The following is a 17,033-nucleotide window of genomic DNA, read 5'->3' as shown; positions in this document are numbered from 1 at the left end:
GAACAAACAACCACCTGTAAATGTGTAAATCCCCATTACTGCAAAATACAGGAGAGAGGGGATGAAATGAATTATTTGAAGATGAAAAATACACACGACGAAAGATTGTTGGTGTCTGACTCGATCGTGTCCGGCTCCTTGAGTGATTACTGGGCCAGTGGGGTTAACGGGTCGGTTCTGGGTCGCCTCCAGATCCATTTTCAGGTATCTGGAAGAAAACCCAGTCTGTAGAAACAGGACGTTTACTGATCAACATATTCTCTTCTCTATAAAAGAATTTACTATCACGTTCACCAATTTAATAATACAACAAGGACTAAATTCAGGCTAAATTAACTGTAAAATCATAATTTTGTTTAGTATTATTTTTTATATCCTTTTAAAACCATTAAAAAAAATAAAAATTCTAAAGTAGATGTTTATCCATTTTCTCAAGTCACGAATGACAAGAATATTTCTAACCGCAAAATATGAATATTAAATTCATTCTTCCTGAATTAATTAATTATAGTAACCATTTTTGGAATACTCAAAAGCCTATCTGGAAAAAAATTGCATTTTAAAATATTTTAACCACGATAAATGGATTATTTATCCAGTTATTATCTCCAAATGAGCCGCCTGTTGACATCCGGGGTTGAGCGTTTAATTTTGGGCCACTCGGCTTGATATATATATAAATAGCAATAACACGGTCAAAACCAAGAAGGTAATTAAAGATCTCCCACAGCTGGTGATGCACTCAAGTATTGATAGTTTCCTCATCACACTAAATATATTTAATATAAGTAACTCATCTGCTTCTATGATCTCAATAACTTTTGTCCTTCTGAGCGGAATGTGGTTATTTATCAGAGGTAACCACTAGAGGGAGCACGTTAGCCTATTAACCAATAAAACTAATTAAAAACACATAATTCTGAATATTGTTGATACAAACCTCCACACAACAATGGAATTAATAACTTATGAGCCCAATGCTTTCGTGAGCCGCACTAACAAAGTGTTTCATTTCTGGACCTCAGATGTTAATGTGTTTAGAGTCTATTTCTAATTGGTCAGATTTGCTATTTTATTCATTTCACCTCCCTGGTTACAGATCACAGTGATGAATCTGCTCACAAATGATTCATTTGAGATGTTCTGAACAGAAAGGGACGGCGGGACTTTTCCAGAGTCTTGGGTTCCAGAAGGTGAGCTGCCTTTGTTTACACTGTCACTAAACAACTGTTGCTCCATCAACAAGTTACACTGCATCGGTAGCTCCAGTTGCCAACGGGAACGCAGAAATCAGCAGTTAAACAGCTGCCTGTGGAGCTGCCAAGGCAGTTTCCTGTCGTACGACGGAGATTTGGGCGGAGAGTGGCGCCGTTGTGGCTCTTGGCTGAGTGACAGAGCTGTTAAAAACCAAAAATGGATAAAATGAATCTTATACTGCAACATTTGCCTCATTGCAACAGGCTAACGGGATTGAAAGCACCTACATGATGTTACTTTGACCCTCATAATTCATCCACCCAAAGTTTGACTGGAGACATTCGAAATCAGGCTAAACCTTCCTGTCTTCCTCTTTAGCTAATCATGCTTTATTTTTCCTCACTACTGGTTACTGATTAGCAGCGTCCTGGTTTAGGATTCTTGCTTAGGGTTGTTTCTTCGTCCACAGGGCTGCTCAGACCCGCAGCAGCAGCAGCAGCTCCTTTGTTTTCCACTCCGTCCTCCCAGGCCGGTGTCGGCCGCCGATGGGATTCCCGGTGATGCAATATCAGCCAAGCTCCGCTCAATTCTCAGGCTAATTCTAATCCGATGTGTTTGCGCGAAGAGCCGGCTGGGCACCAGAAAAAAAAGAAACCTTAAGCTTATCACTTCAGGAAGGAAGGAGTGAGCCAATGTGGGATGAAATGAGTATTTATTTGGGCTAATTTTAGGGACCTGTTCTTAAAATTCAAGGTTCTTAACGTTGACATTAATTCAGATAACGTTTAAAGAACCCGAGCAACTGTGCGCACTTGTGTGTGTGTGAGTGTGTGTGTGGGTGTCTCCCACAAAGCACTTTATTCCTTTAAATGCCTTTAATGATTCGGTGCATCTGTCCTTTAACCACATACCGACTGCACCTTTGTGCTCCTGCTTAACACCTCGACGCCGGCCCCGGCCGCAGCCTCTGATCCTCCCCTCACCTCCCACATTGTAGTCACCTGCTGCTGCTCATCCCAGAGCACCCAGATTTGTTAAGAAGGTGGTCATTACGTTTCCTTTAGGAAGACGTCGGCCATATGGAGGGGGCAGATGGGGAACAAGCGGGCGAACTCTCGGGTCCTGGGATTAACACCGCTGGGATTTCAGATTCTGACCCAGGCCGAATTTTCCCATCGCTAAGGAAGACTCCCCCGTTGGGACTGTCGTTCAGACTCGCCTCCCCCGGGCTTCTCCGTGCAGCTGGAGTCTCCTTCGCACGCGTCTCCTACTGAAGCGAGTTTTGCATGGCGGTTTGAGTCGAACAAAGGAGGTCAGGGACGCACCTGAGCGCGGCGGCCGGTACTGGGTTCAATCCCTGGATGCAAAGCTATTTGCCTAGGAAAAATGTGTGTAGGAGGGTTGATGAGCGACCTGGCGCTCCCAAAATTCACTTTCCTAAACTCAATCTTCAGCTTTGGTATAAACCCTGTGAATTTGTGTTACAACAGCAGTTTCGCTGTGACCTACGTGGGCTCGGGCCACTCCGGGCTTCATTTTGCTAGTTCGAACATCACACACCATCTGAAATCATTACATAAGTGCTACAAATCACACTAGCCGGCGCTTGCCGAGGCATCATCTCTCCTTCCTAAATGCCCCCCCGATTTGCCTCTGATGCAAATCCCAACTGCGCTGCAGCTCAGGTGGCAGAAAGATGATTACCCCAGGCAAAGTGGAGGTAGATTTGACTTTATTTTCTCTGCACCTGTGGACCTTTGTCGAGTTGTCTCATCATTCAGTGGTTACTGAGAAGGGCGGCCCAGTGGCACAGTGGCCACAAAAGCGGCTCCTGACCCGAAGATGTGAGGACGGATAGATCCGAGGGATCCGAGGGATCTATCCCTGGATGGGTTCAAGGGCAAATCAAAAGCCATTAAACCATTCTGACAATTCCGAGCCTTTAAACCTCTTTATGTGCGCAGCAATTAATTGCTGGAGGAAACTGGCGCAATCAGCAAAGACCCACTAAACACGAGACCTCATACAAATTCCACTGGATTTAAACCGAGAACCTTTCTGCTGCGTGTTGACATGCAGCTGGGATAGACCCCTGCACCCTCCCCGTGACCCTGAGAGGGATCCAGGCAAGGACCTGACGCAAAAACGTAAAACTACTTTTGTTAATTGTTTTCCTGCTGAGCATTCCTGGCTTATTACAGCGTCCAGTGTGACCTGATGTTGCTGCCACGTGCACGGCAGACAAACGGTTAGCAGGAATTAACGCCTCAGCTGTGACGCAGAGGTCCAACCTCTTATTTTTACATGCTAAACGTGATATAGGTGATATAGGTGATATAGGTGATAGCTGAAAAAGATACTTTATATACTGGAACATGGGCTAAACATTGCCCAAGGTGGAACTCAGAAGGTTCTGGGTTTGATTCCAGCTTTGTGTGTGTTCTCTCTGCGGTTGCTGTGGTTCCTCCTCCAACTGCTGAGAGACTGGGTGGGTGCATATGAACATTAACCCTCCCTCCCAAAAAACCCCCCCACTAATTTATTGACTTTGTTCACCCTTTGTCGTTAACATTTTTTGAATGTGTCTCCCATCCGAATATTTTAACTAAGCTAAACATAACACAAAATACAATACAGATATAAAAAAAAGTGCAGTAAAACTTACATTTTTCATGTGACACCAAAATCACATAAAGGATTATTTGAATAAATTAAGGTTCTGTAAGAACATAAATAACATCTACTGTTTCAGGAAACACACACACACACACACACACACACGTGTGTGTACACATCTTCCTTTGAAGTGAGTGTATGCTGGCACGGTCCCTGTCTGCGGTGCCCCCACGCCACATGAATAGAGTCGAGCCTTGTGCAGTCCGCAGCTGTCTCCTTTGTAAACCCCCAAAACACGCACAAAAAAGAAGCTTTAAATCCAGGAACCTCCCTCTTTCATGTGTTCATCTGACACCACTCTTCCTCATCTTGCTGTCATTCTATTCAACACCGTGGGCCCCCAGGCTGCAGCTCTCTCCCCCCGCAGCAACCTGTGCAGCCTTCCCCCAAGAGAGGGAGAGACGTATGGATACAGATGTGCTGTTAGCATGCAGCTAGCTAGCTATGTATCTATGTATCTATGTATCTATGTATCTATCTATCTATCTATCTATCTATCTATCTATCTATCTATCTATCTATCTATCTATCTATCTATCTATCTATCTATCTTGTCTGTGTTTCCTACATGATATATATGCATCATCAGTTATCATATCATAACAGGAAGTGCCTGTGTTATTAAACACATGATATATGCTGACATTAATTGCAGTTAATATATATCATATCTCACGTCATGTATTTTGAAGAGAGGCCTTTTTAATAAAGTAAGCGGAGCACTTAAGAGATGATTTTTATCTGGCTTCAAAGTTACATTTCAGCTGTCATCACAGCACCTCCCTGCACCTCTGAGGGGGAAAAACAAAACATAGATAAATGCTAAAAATAGAAATATTCGGAAGAAGGACGGGGCATCTCAACTCTGTGTGTGTGTGTGTGTGTGTGTGTGTGTGATAACCTAGGTGGTTGGCCCTCCTCATGTCTGCCTGCCTCCCCGCTCACTGAGGGTAATTAGAAGATCTTGAGGGCAGGATCTGCTTGATCTGCGCCTCAGTGTGTATGTGTGTGTTTGCACGTTGAGTGTGTGTTTCGCCCGTGCAGAAGGAGGCTGAGGCCCAACATCTGTACCAGGCAAAGGTTTCCACCGAACCATTCTTGCATAACTCTGTGAGTGATAACACCAGCCCCGTTCCTCTCAATACATATCGCAGCTGCCAACATCTCTGCCTCACTTTTCCCTTTTCACATATTCAATGGTGGCTGTCCAGCAGCCCTGCGTAATCCTGGGAGGCTTTTCCCTACTCGGAGACGGGAGTTAAGGCCACACGTTTGAAGAGTCGCTCTCGGCCTGCTTTTGTCTCGAGGAGATGGAGGGATCGGATGGTCTGAGGTCCCGTTCATCAAGAGGTAGGTCAGCTGGGGTTAAAGATGAAGGTGTTCCCACCGAGCACGCGCGCTGTCCTGCAGAGGAGCTCAGGGCTTTGACTGATGAGCGGGGCACAGAGAAGGGCTTTGTGGGGAAGCTGCACTCATCGGGTATCCCTGAGAGGCGATGAAGACATGTGAAAAAGAGCGAGGTCGGTCATGTGGGTTGGAGTGAGATCAGTTCCAGGATGTTGATTCAAAGCCTCTTCCTGCACGATCAGAGATTAGACTCTGCAAACACGCGGCTATAGTGCGGCTATAAACCACTCAGCCTGCTGCAGGCCTGTGTAACAACAGCTCTCCCTGCACCCTCACATCCTCCACGCTGTTGTGCAACCGGCCGGTCGCCATGGCACCTGCCATTCCCCCCAGCTGCACTTCAATTATTTTATTCTTTTTTTTCCCATTTCTGCTGGGCCGCTGCGCCGACATGAATCCGCTCCGCCGACGTCTGGAGACAGCGCTGTTTGCAGAGCGGCGTCCAAACCCGAAGGGTGCGCTGCGAAAGGTCGTAAAGGCGCGGCGGAGCTCTGCGAGACGCGTTAATGTTTGGCTCTCTTACAGTGACGGACGGGGTCCGTGAGGCTGAGGAGCCGCGGACTTTGACACTAATGTCGTCCTGATTCATACAAAAGACTGAAGTCTGACAATCATTTACCTGCACAATGGCCTGCGTGAATTTGGAAAACGGGGGATTTCCAGGCTGCGAGGCCTCCGACAGCGTCATTATCTTTACTTTACATTTAAAATGCTCGACTGTTGATCTGTGGTTAACGGTTAATGACCTGCAGATTTAGCAGGAGGCCTCAAAAAGATCACAGCAGAGCCTGATCTGCAGGAGGAAAGAAAAATCTCAGATCTGAGTGACATTAACTGGTAGATCAGGTGCGCCTGACCTCCTCCCAGGAGGAAGAATAATGATGGATTGGTTCTTGTTTGGAGCTCACGTACCACCGTCTCCAGCTCCACGACGTGGCTCGGCCAGACGTATATTTGGGCCCCGGTTCCCAGCATTACTAAGACCTCTACCTTCTTTTTTTTTTGCCTCAACAATAAATCTCTGACTTAATTGCAAGTTTTTTGTATCCCTCAGCTGTAATTTATTACCATCTGGCAGTGATGGGAAACAGCCATTCTATGGGAGATTTCCTGTATCCTCCTGCAAGTATGAAGTGGTTGTATTCCTGGCATGAGGTGCATGCAGAATAATGTAAAGATAATTGTTATGCACGGGTGATTTTTATTTATTTCTTTACTGTCTGGAAGAATTAGACGGCTCCTCCAAACTATTATTTATTCTGGAGATTAAGATCATTTCATTTTCAGCTCATTAGTGTTATGGGTAGCAGGCTAACGCAACAGGCTGCTTTTTACACTGTGTCAGCAGCTCTACTCCCATTAGTGTCAAGATATCAGTCCACTGAGATCAAGTGTGACTGATTTTTGACATGCTGTACATACGAGAGTGATCATTAAACAATAATTTGGTGTTTAGTGTGAACTGCCAGGGCCCTGGAGCAACGACAGTTGCGGTGTGCGGCGCGTCTGATCCGGCAAAGGTCAACTGTCTGAATTTTTTTTATACAGGGAGCGCTACAAAGAGTCTCGGGAAGTGTAATCGTACAGATTTTATGGCTTTAGAGCACATCAGGATGTCTTAAAACGACATATCCCTGACCCACCTATGTTTTTCTTTAGTTCCTTCAGACCATTCGAGACCGTTGTTGAGCTTCCTTTTTTCGCGCCTCTCACCCGGACTCACACCAGCAGGTGAGGCGTCGCGGCGGTGCTGGTGGTGGGGGCTTTGCTTCCTCCTTGGTAACTGGTCCCAGTGGGCCGCCTCCTGGCTGTGTCTTCACCTGAACCTGGCCTCTCTAGAGAACACGGCTTCACAAACACATCTTGCATCATTAGCAGGACCTGCTGTTGTCCTTCACCCCACACACACCACTGTCGTAAAAGTCCTCATAAAGAGGTCCTTCTAAAGACAAACAGGCATCTTTTTAAATTGCCGGGAGTAGCTTTATCAAATATGAGATCATATTTTCAAAACACGTCAGAGCCAAACTTCCCAAATCTGTATTGTCGGTGTTCTGTATTGTAAGAAACCTGTATTTCTTTTCTGCTGAATGCTAGTTTAGCCGCAATAGCTGGAGATAAACGTTTCCATGTGCGTGCTCATGCAAGTGTGTGCATCACACACTATGGAGAGTGAAAACACCAATAATGAAACGAACTGAGTTGACGTTGTCATGAACAAACTGTTGTTAGCATCACGCATCCTTATATGACAATGCTACATTTGAAGGCCTCATCTCTGATTTCCTGTTGGCTGCGTTCTTAACTAAAGTGCATGAGCCATACGTTATTTTTTACATCCAAATTGTAAACATTATTGTTCCAAATGACTTTTTCCTAATCCCTGCTTTAAGATCAGACACTGTAGTTCCTGGTACTATTTACTTTAATGATAAATGTTCCCCTGAGTACAAATCTTTTACTCCTGTTTTAAAGCAGGAGTGGCTTCAATGCCAATGAAAGGAATCACGTGTTCAGGCTGAGTAAATAGAGGCTAAAGGAGGTATTTTATTGCTTAGGATAAAATCTAGCAAGAATTCCCTGAACTGGTTACGTTATTGGTTCAACTGACCTAAAATGTGGCCGTAAAAAAACGATTTACGTAGAAATATATTCTCAGACCATCGACTGCCCGCAGTTTAAAAGAATTGTGTTGCTTTTTTTGAACATGTCTGTACTGAGCATGCGCCGTCTGTTTGAGCCATTCACAACTTGTCATGCATTCAGTACACACCTAAGCCAAATCATGCCCGGCTCCACCTCTAAGAACCATTGTCAGGCCCTGCATGGCCTAATGTCTCAGTCAATCCATTACACAACAAGCTAATTAGACCAAAACAAACACAACTTCCTTTTTTTTTTCAAAGCGACGGGCAGGTGTGTTTGGCGACTGCACAATATGGTATCGCTCTCACAGTGAACACACACGAGGCCCTTTTTGAAGCTGGACAATGCCAACCTAGCCACGAGGCAAGCAAGGCTAACGTGCTGTTTAAGATGGCGCACAATGCCTGGTGACCTTTGGGTCAGTATTTCTGTTCTTTTCCTAAACAAACTGCAACGTCTCCACTCTGAAAGAGTGAAACTTGACCCGGTCGGCAGCTCTGCAGCTGTGTTTGACAGACAAGAGAGGAACGTCTGCACGCGCGAATGTGTGTGTGTGTGTGTGTGAGAGAGAGAGAGAGAGAGAGAGGGAGGAAGATACAGGGACAAACACAAACAATGTGCACTGGTTAATGCAGTGACAGGAAAATCTATGTAATAAATGATGATCTCGCACAAATATTACATCACTCCACATTATTTAGAGTTCTCATTTTCTTCTCCACATTGTCATAGTGTTTATGAATATTACACATTGGAGAGATCAGGTGATGCCAGCAACAGGATTCATTTGCACACACACCTATTTAAGGTTGCACTTTTGCACTCTGGGTAAAGCGGGGTTTGTCTGACGCTGTAAAGGTCCTGACTTTCACCTTCCTAACCCTCAAACAGGCTGGTTGTAGTCCCTGACAGCGAGGGGATAATGACCTCCATGACGGCAACGCCCGATCCACTTGTCACCAAAGTGATCTCAGCAGCAGTTTAATTCAACAGCGGCAGATGAGCCCAACAGGTGTGTTGTGGAATAAGATGCAGGTATAATTGGCGCGCCGCGCTCGCTTTCACCGTGGCAACTGCCCCACTGGAGATTGCGGGGTAGGTCTGCACCATCAGAACCACGCTGGCCCAAATCTTCTGGGGCCAATTATCTACTGCTGGTGGCAAGACGCAAGTCAGAGCACGGCTGCCGCGGCTGCTGGTGCACTTGCATGCACGCTGCTCCCTTGGCGGTTCTGTGCTTTGCGAAAAAAAAACAAAAAAACCCACAAATGCTAAATCCATCATTTTCAGACAATGAGCTAATTGCTGAGAGAGGAGAGAATCGTTGGTTCTGCCATCAGTATCAGGAGGGGCCTTTAAACATCACACCTGTCCTCCAATTTCCTCTTTGACAATGTAAATCTCTGTAATTATCCTATAGTCACCCGAGCAGAAGGGCCCAACCGGTGAACAGGTGGATAAAACAACAGACCAAACAGACAGATGCTGCGCATTAAAGCCTCTAATTTGGTAAAACAGCTGCTTTTGGCAGATTTACACGGCCCGTGTGAGCATCAAGGAACCCACGGAAGGATTGTCTTTCATTATTCAGCACTGACAAATACGTTATAACGCACAATATGTCATCAAGATGGGTTGTAAACCTGTTTGGTTTACAGTTCAAGGTGTCAAGCGCCTGTAAAGCAAAGTACCAGCATACAGCCTCATTAAAGTGGGGTCGGTTATAACATTCAGAAGTGTAATCTGTAATCTGTATTGGTGATCTCGCAGAGTTATTGAGTATCGCTCGATTCCACTGAAGCACAGAAAGAAAAGAAAATCCTCAGTTTTGATAAAGTGCTCTTGTTTGAAGCAAGGCTCCGGTGAATTGTGTCATCATTCGTACTGAGTCATGCTAGCTTAGAGCGAGCCCAGCGGATGACACTTCCTTGCGTGCTAACTGTTGCAGAGAAAATGTCTCACCTCTATATCGTGTGGACAGTAATTCTATATTTTACCCAGGTTTTTATTTTAGCCAGTCATTTATTTTAGCCAGGTTGTGTTGCTGTCTGCTTTTTTCTGTTCCTCACCGCTGAGCAAAATCACATACTCGCTTGTTGGGTTTGCTTCCACTTCCTCCTTGAGGCCACACGAGAGAAAGAGAGAAAGAGTGAACTTGTTACGTTGTGGTTAGGAGCAGTAACAGACTGGATTATAGCCCCTTACAAGGGTCTAGCAATTGTAAAAAAGTTAACCGTGTTTTACATCAGGAGGTTGGAAGCTTTGGAAAGGACGTGCGATGTCCCAGCACCTGAGCTCTGATGGGACCGAAGAGCAGGAACTAAGTATTGCAACTCACTACTGTGCAGATTCACGCTCCACCTGACACCAGCTCAAATCTCCCTCTGTTCAGGGAGGGGAAGTTCATCATGCTTTGTCCTTTATTCATTCCACCCAGAGATCAGATATTCTCTCACTTCTTTTGTGCTCAGTTCAGCTTTGTTTAATAAGGAAGAAAAATGCAGATCACCCCTCGTTTTCAGAGCTAAAATAACCCAGTAATTAGCCTTGTTGTCAGCCCTGCGGTGGTTGTTGGTGATTAGCCAGCTCTTTTACATGACTGCCAACCAAATGCTGCCGCTCATTTGAATGTCCACCTTTCTCTTTTGCACCTGCACCTCTCGCCAAGAATTGCACCTCCTTCTTCACCTGTCAACATCTGTCTGTCTGTCAAGAATAAAGAGACTAATCCGTCCAGCGCTATAGTCAATATTTTGGGTTACTGTGGTTACCGGAGAGTCAGCATTAGGAAGTTCAGTGGTCACTTCTGGGCTGCAGGCTGATTCCTTGTTGGATAAGTGCCACAACACTTAATCTAAACAAGCAGAGCAAAGACGCACAACTAGCGGCCACCTTGGAGACCGAACGCAGATGAGTGAAAGGCTTTCAGAAGTGTTCTCTAACACCCCAGATAAAAGAGGCACATTTCTCTTTTTCTCAGCAGACAGGCTGTGGCGTGGCTTCATACGGTCATCATGGCTGATTATGTCCGTCGGTCACACGTTATGAAATGTTCTGCGCCAAACTTCGCTGGGTCATTTGTTTCTGTCATGTAGGATTTTTTTAGTAGTATGTTTAGACTCTTGTGCCAGCTTTTTACATCTATTTTTCGCCTCTGTATTAACTCTTCAGCATACCCATTGCTATTTTTGAATGTGCATTGGAATGACAAAAATCACTAAAAGTGCCTATTTATAACAACAATAACAATAACAACAACAAAAAACAGACTTTAAATTGAACATGAGCATTTGTAGTTGCTGTACGCATGTCTACCAAAAATCACAATTTAAAACAAAATAAATCTTCACAGGTAAAACTTTCAGAGATGCCTGAAGGTTCGGTAGCGGCCCGTAATGGAAAGAGCTTTAGGACAATTCTTTGTGGTCGGCACTTTCAGTAATAGATGCCACCAAATCTCACGCCTTAGTCCGAAGAAAACCCCTTTGTGTCACTCATTTCTAACCTGTGACTGTTGAAGTGACCGTTTGGCGGCAGCGTCTCAAATCTCCCCGCAGGTGTCGTTCTTTTGAAGACAATTGTCATTCTGTTGGCGCATTAGCACAGTTCAGTGCTGGGATATTTATGTTGTTTTCACCCGGTACCGTAAATGTTACCACACAAAAACTTCTCGGGTAAATTTAGACCCTATGCTTGATGTACATTACTGCCCCAGATTCTGCCATGCAGGCATATAAGGAAACAGCTTTTTGGGGAGAACCTCAATACACCATAAATAAAGTAAACAGATGAATGTGCAGGTGTGTTTGTGTACATATACTTATTTATATTTCACTAAAATGAATCATTCATTTAATGATAAAATACTACATATGTTTTCCTACAAAGTTCTATTAAAAAGGATTAATGTTCCAATTGAACCAGTTTCCCCGTTAAATGTTATTGTTGATCACGGTAATCTGCCACGTCGTGCATAATCTGTGCTCTTAACTTCATTTTGCCTCTCTTAAAAAACAAAATATAGACTAACACATGGAAACATGTAGGTGCGTCATATTTCATATCTTTGAACACATTTTCACATGGGTCATCAGTCTCCGGAGTGTTGAGAGCAGCCCGCTGCCGAGGCCCCACCCAGGGCGTGCTGCTGTGTGCTGTCTGAGGCTCTTGGGTCAGAGCCTCGGATGAATGTCCTTCCAACCTGCTTTGCGTGACCTGCAGGCCAGATAGCATCAGTATCCAAATAAGTTCAGGTCAAGCCCCTGGGTTTTCGTCCACGCCTCATTTGGCATGCAAACGAAGAGCCGAGGCTGCTGCTTCCTCTGCAGAGCAGATGCTCTGCTCAAGAGTGACGGGAGGGCAACTACAACTTCTTTTCTCTAGCTTAATTAACACCAGTAATAAGCATTGTAGCCCATACGAGGGTAAGATAAACACACAGTTGACATACAAATCCATCGTATCTGCTTGTTTAAAATACACTCTAGGATATTGGGCGACACACCTTGTCTCAGTATATCACAGTGGAATATATTATTGTTCAGGTTCAAACAATGGTCTTCTCCCATCTTTGCCTGTGCAGTTTTTTAGCAACCGGTGCCACGCCCCTGCTGAAACAGGATCTTGTTTTGGCATTGTGCTCATTGTTGAGAGACTAATCCCAACAATTACACCTTGAGACCGAAAGTGGCTGCCTCACCCAGCAGCCAGCCCAGCCCCGTCCAGGCTTTGGATTAGGCCTCCCCTCTTCGCCCCTGGGCGTCCCCTCCACTGACACTTCATCACCTATCCCACCACTCACACCGACCTCAAAGTGCTGGTGTCTTTCCCAAGTTTTACTCAGCTGCACCTTATTCAACTGGCGCTCTCGCTGTAACCCAGCCGGCTTATTGTCGGGACACAGAAAGGTGTGTGGACACAATGGGAACACACCAGAGCAAAGGGCAGGTATTTCAGGTTGTGGCAGGTATGCACAGTATAGTCAAAAGTACACGCATGAGATAATGGCGCGCAGATAAGTGTTTTGGAATAAAAGAACGCCGCAATGCTCCAAACTCGTGATGCGTTCCACCTGCTGGGTGTGTATGGCTGAAGAGGATGGTGATGGTTGACCTGTTGTCTGTGTTGTAATAGGAACAGAAAAGGTTGTTCCCACAGAAGCCTGAGCTGACATCATAAACCCCCACGCACGTACACGCGCGTGTGCACACACAACAAGATACCTGGGGGCTGTTTATGGGGGGGTTGCGGACCTTAGCAAACCAGTGAAGTGGGAGTCGGGGAATACAAGGCGGGGAGGGCTTGGGGGAGTTTTTGTGTCAGTCGCCATTGGCTAAAAACAGCACATGAGACACACCTGTGAGGGCCAGAGGCTAAGGAGATTGGCTGCGACCTGAAAATTACACCTGTGGGGGTAAAGAGGAGGAGGGACAGCCAAGCTACATGTAAACCAAGCCCTTTACAAATTCAGCCTCTGTCTTCTCGAGGAGCTTAAACACCTACGACCGCCGACGAGAGCTCCCGGAAAGAAGAGGAAGTCCGGCCCCGGCTACCTGACAAGCACCGAGATGCTTCAGACTGGTTGGTTTCGCTCTGGGGGCTGGCTCTAAGGCGTTCGCCTACCTAAAATGGACAGCTTTTTGTTTTCTTCCCAACCACCGCTCCAGAGGTCGTCCGTCCTTCAGCAGGCGCAGGAAAGAGGAAGGCTAGCCAACAGGGCGTCAAGAGCGCTCGCACAATGATGCCTCTTGTCTTGGGTTTCTGGCTGGCTGACCACACCTGGGAAAGGCTGGGTAAACGACTCCAACTTTTTGTCTTCACGCTCCATCTTTAAGACTCTCTTAACCTGTTGCGCCGCTTCGCTAAAGGTAAAAAACTTTGACGACGTTACTTTCAGCGAATTAGGTCGTCGCACGTCGCCTTCTGCGGTCGTGCAAATGTATAAAAGGGTCTCGGTAGTTTCGATGGGACGCGAAAATTGTGTGTATCAAATTCCAGCTCCATTTAAGCACAAAGAAAGAAGAGGAAACAATAGAAACCAACGCTCAATCCTAAACTGGATAGACCAGTTCGAGCAGGTAAAACTGCCAACGAACATGGAGACAGAAGTTGAATTCTCTGCATAGATCAATAAATTCTGAACATGGTCAACGCTGTAGAGCAGCTTTTAAGTGAACCTTTTTTCACACATTTCACAGAATTGTTCAGGCGATAATTCCCATGTCCAGATCCCATTGGGCCGCTACTCCAAACAACCTGTTAATCTGTAAAGCCATGGTTGGCCTTTGAGCTCTTTTTTAACCTTTATTTTTCGAGCAAAACACACTTCTTACATGTTTTCGAAAGGGGAAAAAGTGCGAGGACGACGCTCTGCGCGTGTCGGACGTAAAATGTCTGCTGACGCAGTTGTCTTTGAGGTTTGGCTGCATGTTGAGACAGACGACCGCATTTGGCCTTATCAGAGCAGAGAATTTGCCTGGTAGTATTATGGTTTCTGCTCTGCTGATATTCATTTTAATGATTGAGAGGGTTTTTTTGCATTGCGAAAAGAAGGAAGCAAAATGGAGGGAAAAGGTCGAGCGCGTACAACCGTACAGGGGCGACTGCAGAGCCAGGTGGAAGATCGTGATTGGTGGAAGCAGCGACATTAGTTCAATTCTTTTATGCAGTTGAATAAGCAGGAGTCACATGAGTCCCAGTTCCTCCGACAGTGTCTGCAGGAGGCCGGACAGTGCCCAGAGCAGCAGAACTAGACATCCAATAGTCTGGAGACTGGGGGAATTTGCGGTTTTATGTTATTTGCTCATCTTTAAGTCGCGATTTTAAAATGAAAGCCGGCGGTAGGCGTTATCTCATGACGCAAGCGGGTACGTTAAAGCTGCTGGGAGGGTGAATGACACTGTAGTTTACCCTAAGGGCATTTTAGGTTAATTTGTTAATGCTTTAAAAATGTTGTTTGCGCTTTTCATTTAGAAGCTATCATGACTGGATGAACTCTTTTTTTGATCTTCTGGCATTTACATATTGTAAAAAAAAAACAGTGTGGGGGGGAGGGGGGCAACATGAAAGGACAGTCAAGGGAAAAAAATGCAAGAACATTTCGCAGTTTTCCAATTATGTGTTTAATACTGAAATCCTTTTTTTGGGGTAAATTTTCAAAACAGAAAGCTAGAAGTAAAAGCCATAGAATGCCCAATGTAAATGTCTTCCCTCCCTAAGTCGACATTTTAAAGGCAGGCGGGCAGTTTCAGTGACGTTAAAGCGTATCATGCTGAATATGACACTCACCTGACTGCTCCTTCACAGTCTGAAGGCCTTTGCAAGGTGGTGTTGAGATAAGTCTGGAGTTAAATAAGGTTTTGGGTTTCCCCGCCCATTGTCTCCTCACAAAGACAGCAACTATTGATTAAGGGCCAGGCCAGTTTACCTATCGGAGCCGTTGACTTCACAGCGGAGTCACATTCCAGCGCAGAGGGCAGAGTTACCTGAGCACGCCTCACTTCCAGCAGGCAGAAAGCGTGGGCAGTCGTAAGCGACAAACCAGTCCACCGAGCAGCCTGTACAACAATGGGAAACATTCAGAGTTTTTTTTTCTTCTTTCTCCACCACGATGGGAGTATTTGGACTAACTGAGCGGCAATTTGTTGGATATGTTTGTTGTTAGAATTTCCAAAGGTAACACCAGTCGTGCTTTTCTCAGGAGGGTTTTTTCTTCCACAGCTTGTCTATTACTGATAGAAGTTTCTTGGCTAATCCTTTTTCATTCTTTCTGTCCCTCTCTCTATATCTTTGTCCTCAGAGGGCCTGGAGCACTGGGTTATAATGCTGATGATTAACTAAATAGAGTCTGGGAGCGGGTCTGGTTGGCTTTCTCATTTCATGGGGGCTAACTGACCAGGAAGGAAGATGGAGCATTCTCAGGCAGCGGGCTGGAAATTCAAGATCTTCTTTTTTTCTCTCCCTCTTTTTGCTTTCTTTCATTATTTTTCCAGCCCCCTCCCTCCAAAATGTGGTCACTTCACTTTGGTTTTGTTTCTTTCCCTGGGCTACCTTTCATGACGGTAAGGTTACAGGTGCATTCTCCATTTTCCCTCTCCACCTTCTCTCCCTGAACTTTTCCCTCCTTTAGACTCGCTCTCTCTCTCTCTCTCTCTCTTCCTCCCTCCCCCTCTCTCTTGTGCTCTGCTTTCGCATCGCTTGCAGAATCACTCAAAATCCCTTGTAATTCCTTAAGAAATTTCCTCCTGTAACTTCTTCTCCTCTTCAATTAAATAGAATTGAAATCTAAATTCGTATACAAGCAACATGATGGGCAACCGTGTAACCGTAATGCTATTTTAAACTATGTGTCATTTGTAGACTAACCAATTAGCAAACGGCTAAATGAAGTCATTTCTACTTCATAAAATGTCATTTAGTCACTGAAACTTCCAGGTGTGAGGTTTTCACGCCAAAGTACTTGTGAATGATTCACCGTATTCGGTCTGTATCAGTGACCCACGTACACGCGTTTGCTTTGGTGGAGCCGTGCAGCATTCCATCAGCCTTTCATCATTCGGTCAACACGGTGGCCTGAGAGATCCTCTGAGAACGGAGAGGAAAAAGACCCCAAAATGATTACCATTATTTCCGTAATTCCTTAAAACTCTCTCTTGGCTCTTAGAGTGCGGCAAGGTTACACCTGTCTGCTTAAGAGGTGAAACAAAACCAGCTCCCGGAGGCAGATTTGCTTTCGACTTCTTTGTTTTTTCCCCCTGTGGTTGTGCGCAACTCGTGGCCTTAGTAACTGCCATGCAAAGTGCAGAAAGCCGGCCTCGCAACCCTATCGTGCCGTAGATTTAGACTAGTTGGAACAGGTTTGGACAATCATTAACGCCGGTTTGGCACCCTCATCTGCGACATGCGAGTTTAAGCAAAACCCCCAACCACAACAAGTGGTCATACTGCGCTCGGCGGCAGCGGTGATGTCTACAAATGGTTTTGCTAGCGCACAACTTCATGACTTGGCTTTTTTGAGCTAGGCTAAGTTGGGCTACTTAAAAAAAAATCAGCTACTATTTAAAGTTGGATTTCAAAATTGTGTTTTTAAAGCTGCATTTTAATGTTTT

This window comes from Takifugu rubripes, chromosome 3 (genome assembly GCF_901000725.2).
Source record: "Takifugu rubripes chromosome 3, fTakRub1.2, whole genome shotgun sequence".
In the NCBI taxonomy this organism is placed as follows: Eukaryota; Metazoa; Chordata; class Actinopteri; order Tetraodontiformes; family Tetraodontidae; genus Takifugu; species Takifugu rubripes.
The sequence above is the reverse complement of the archived record's forward strand: the minus strand, read 5'-3'. Positions refer to the sequence as shown.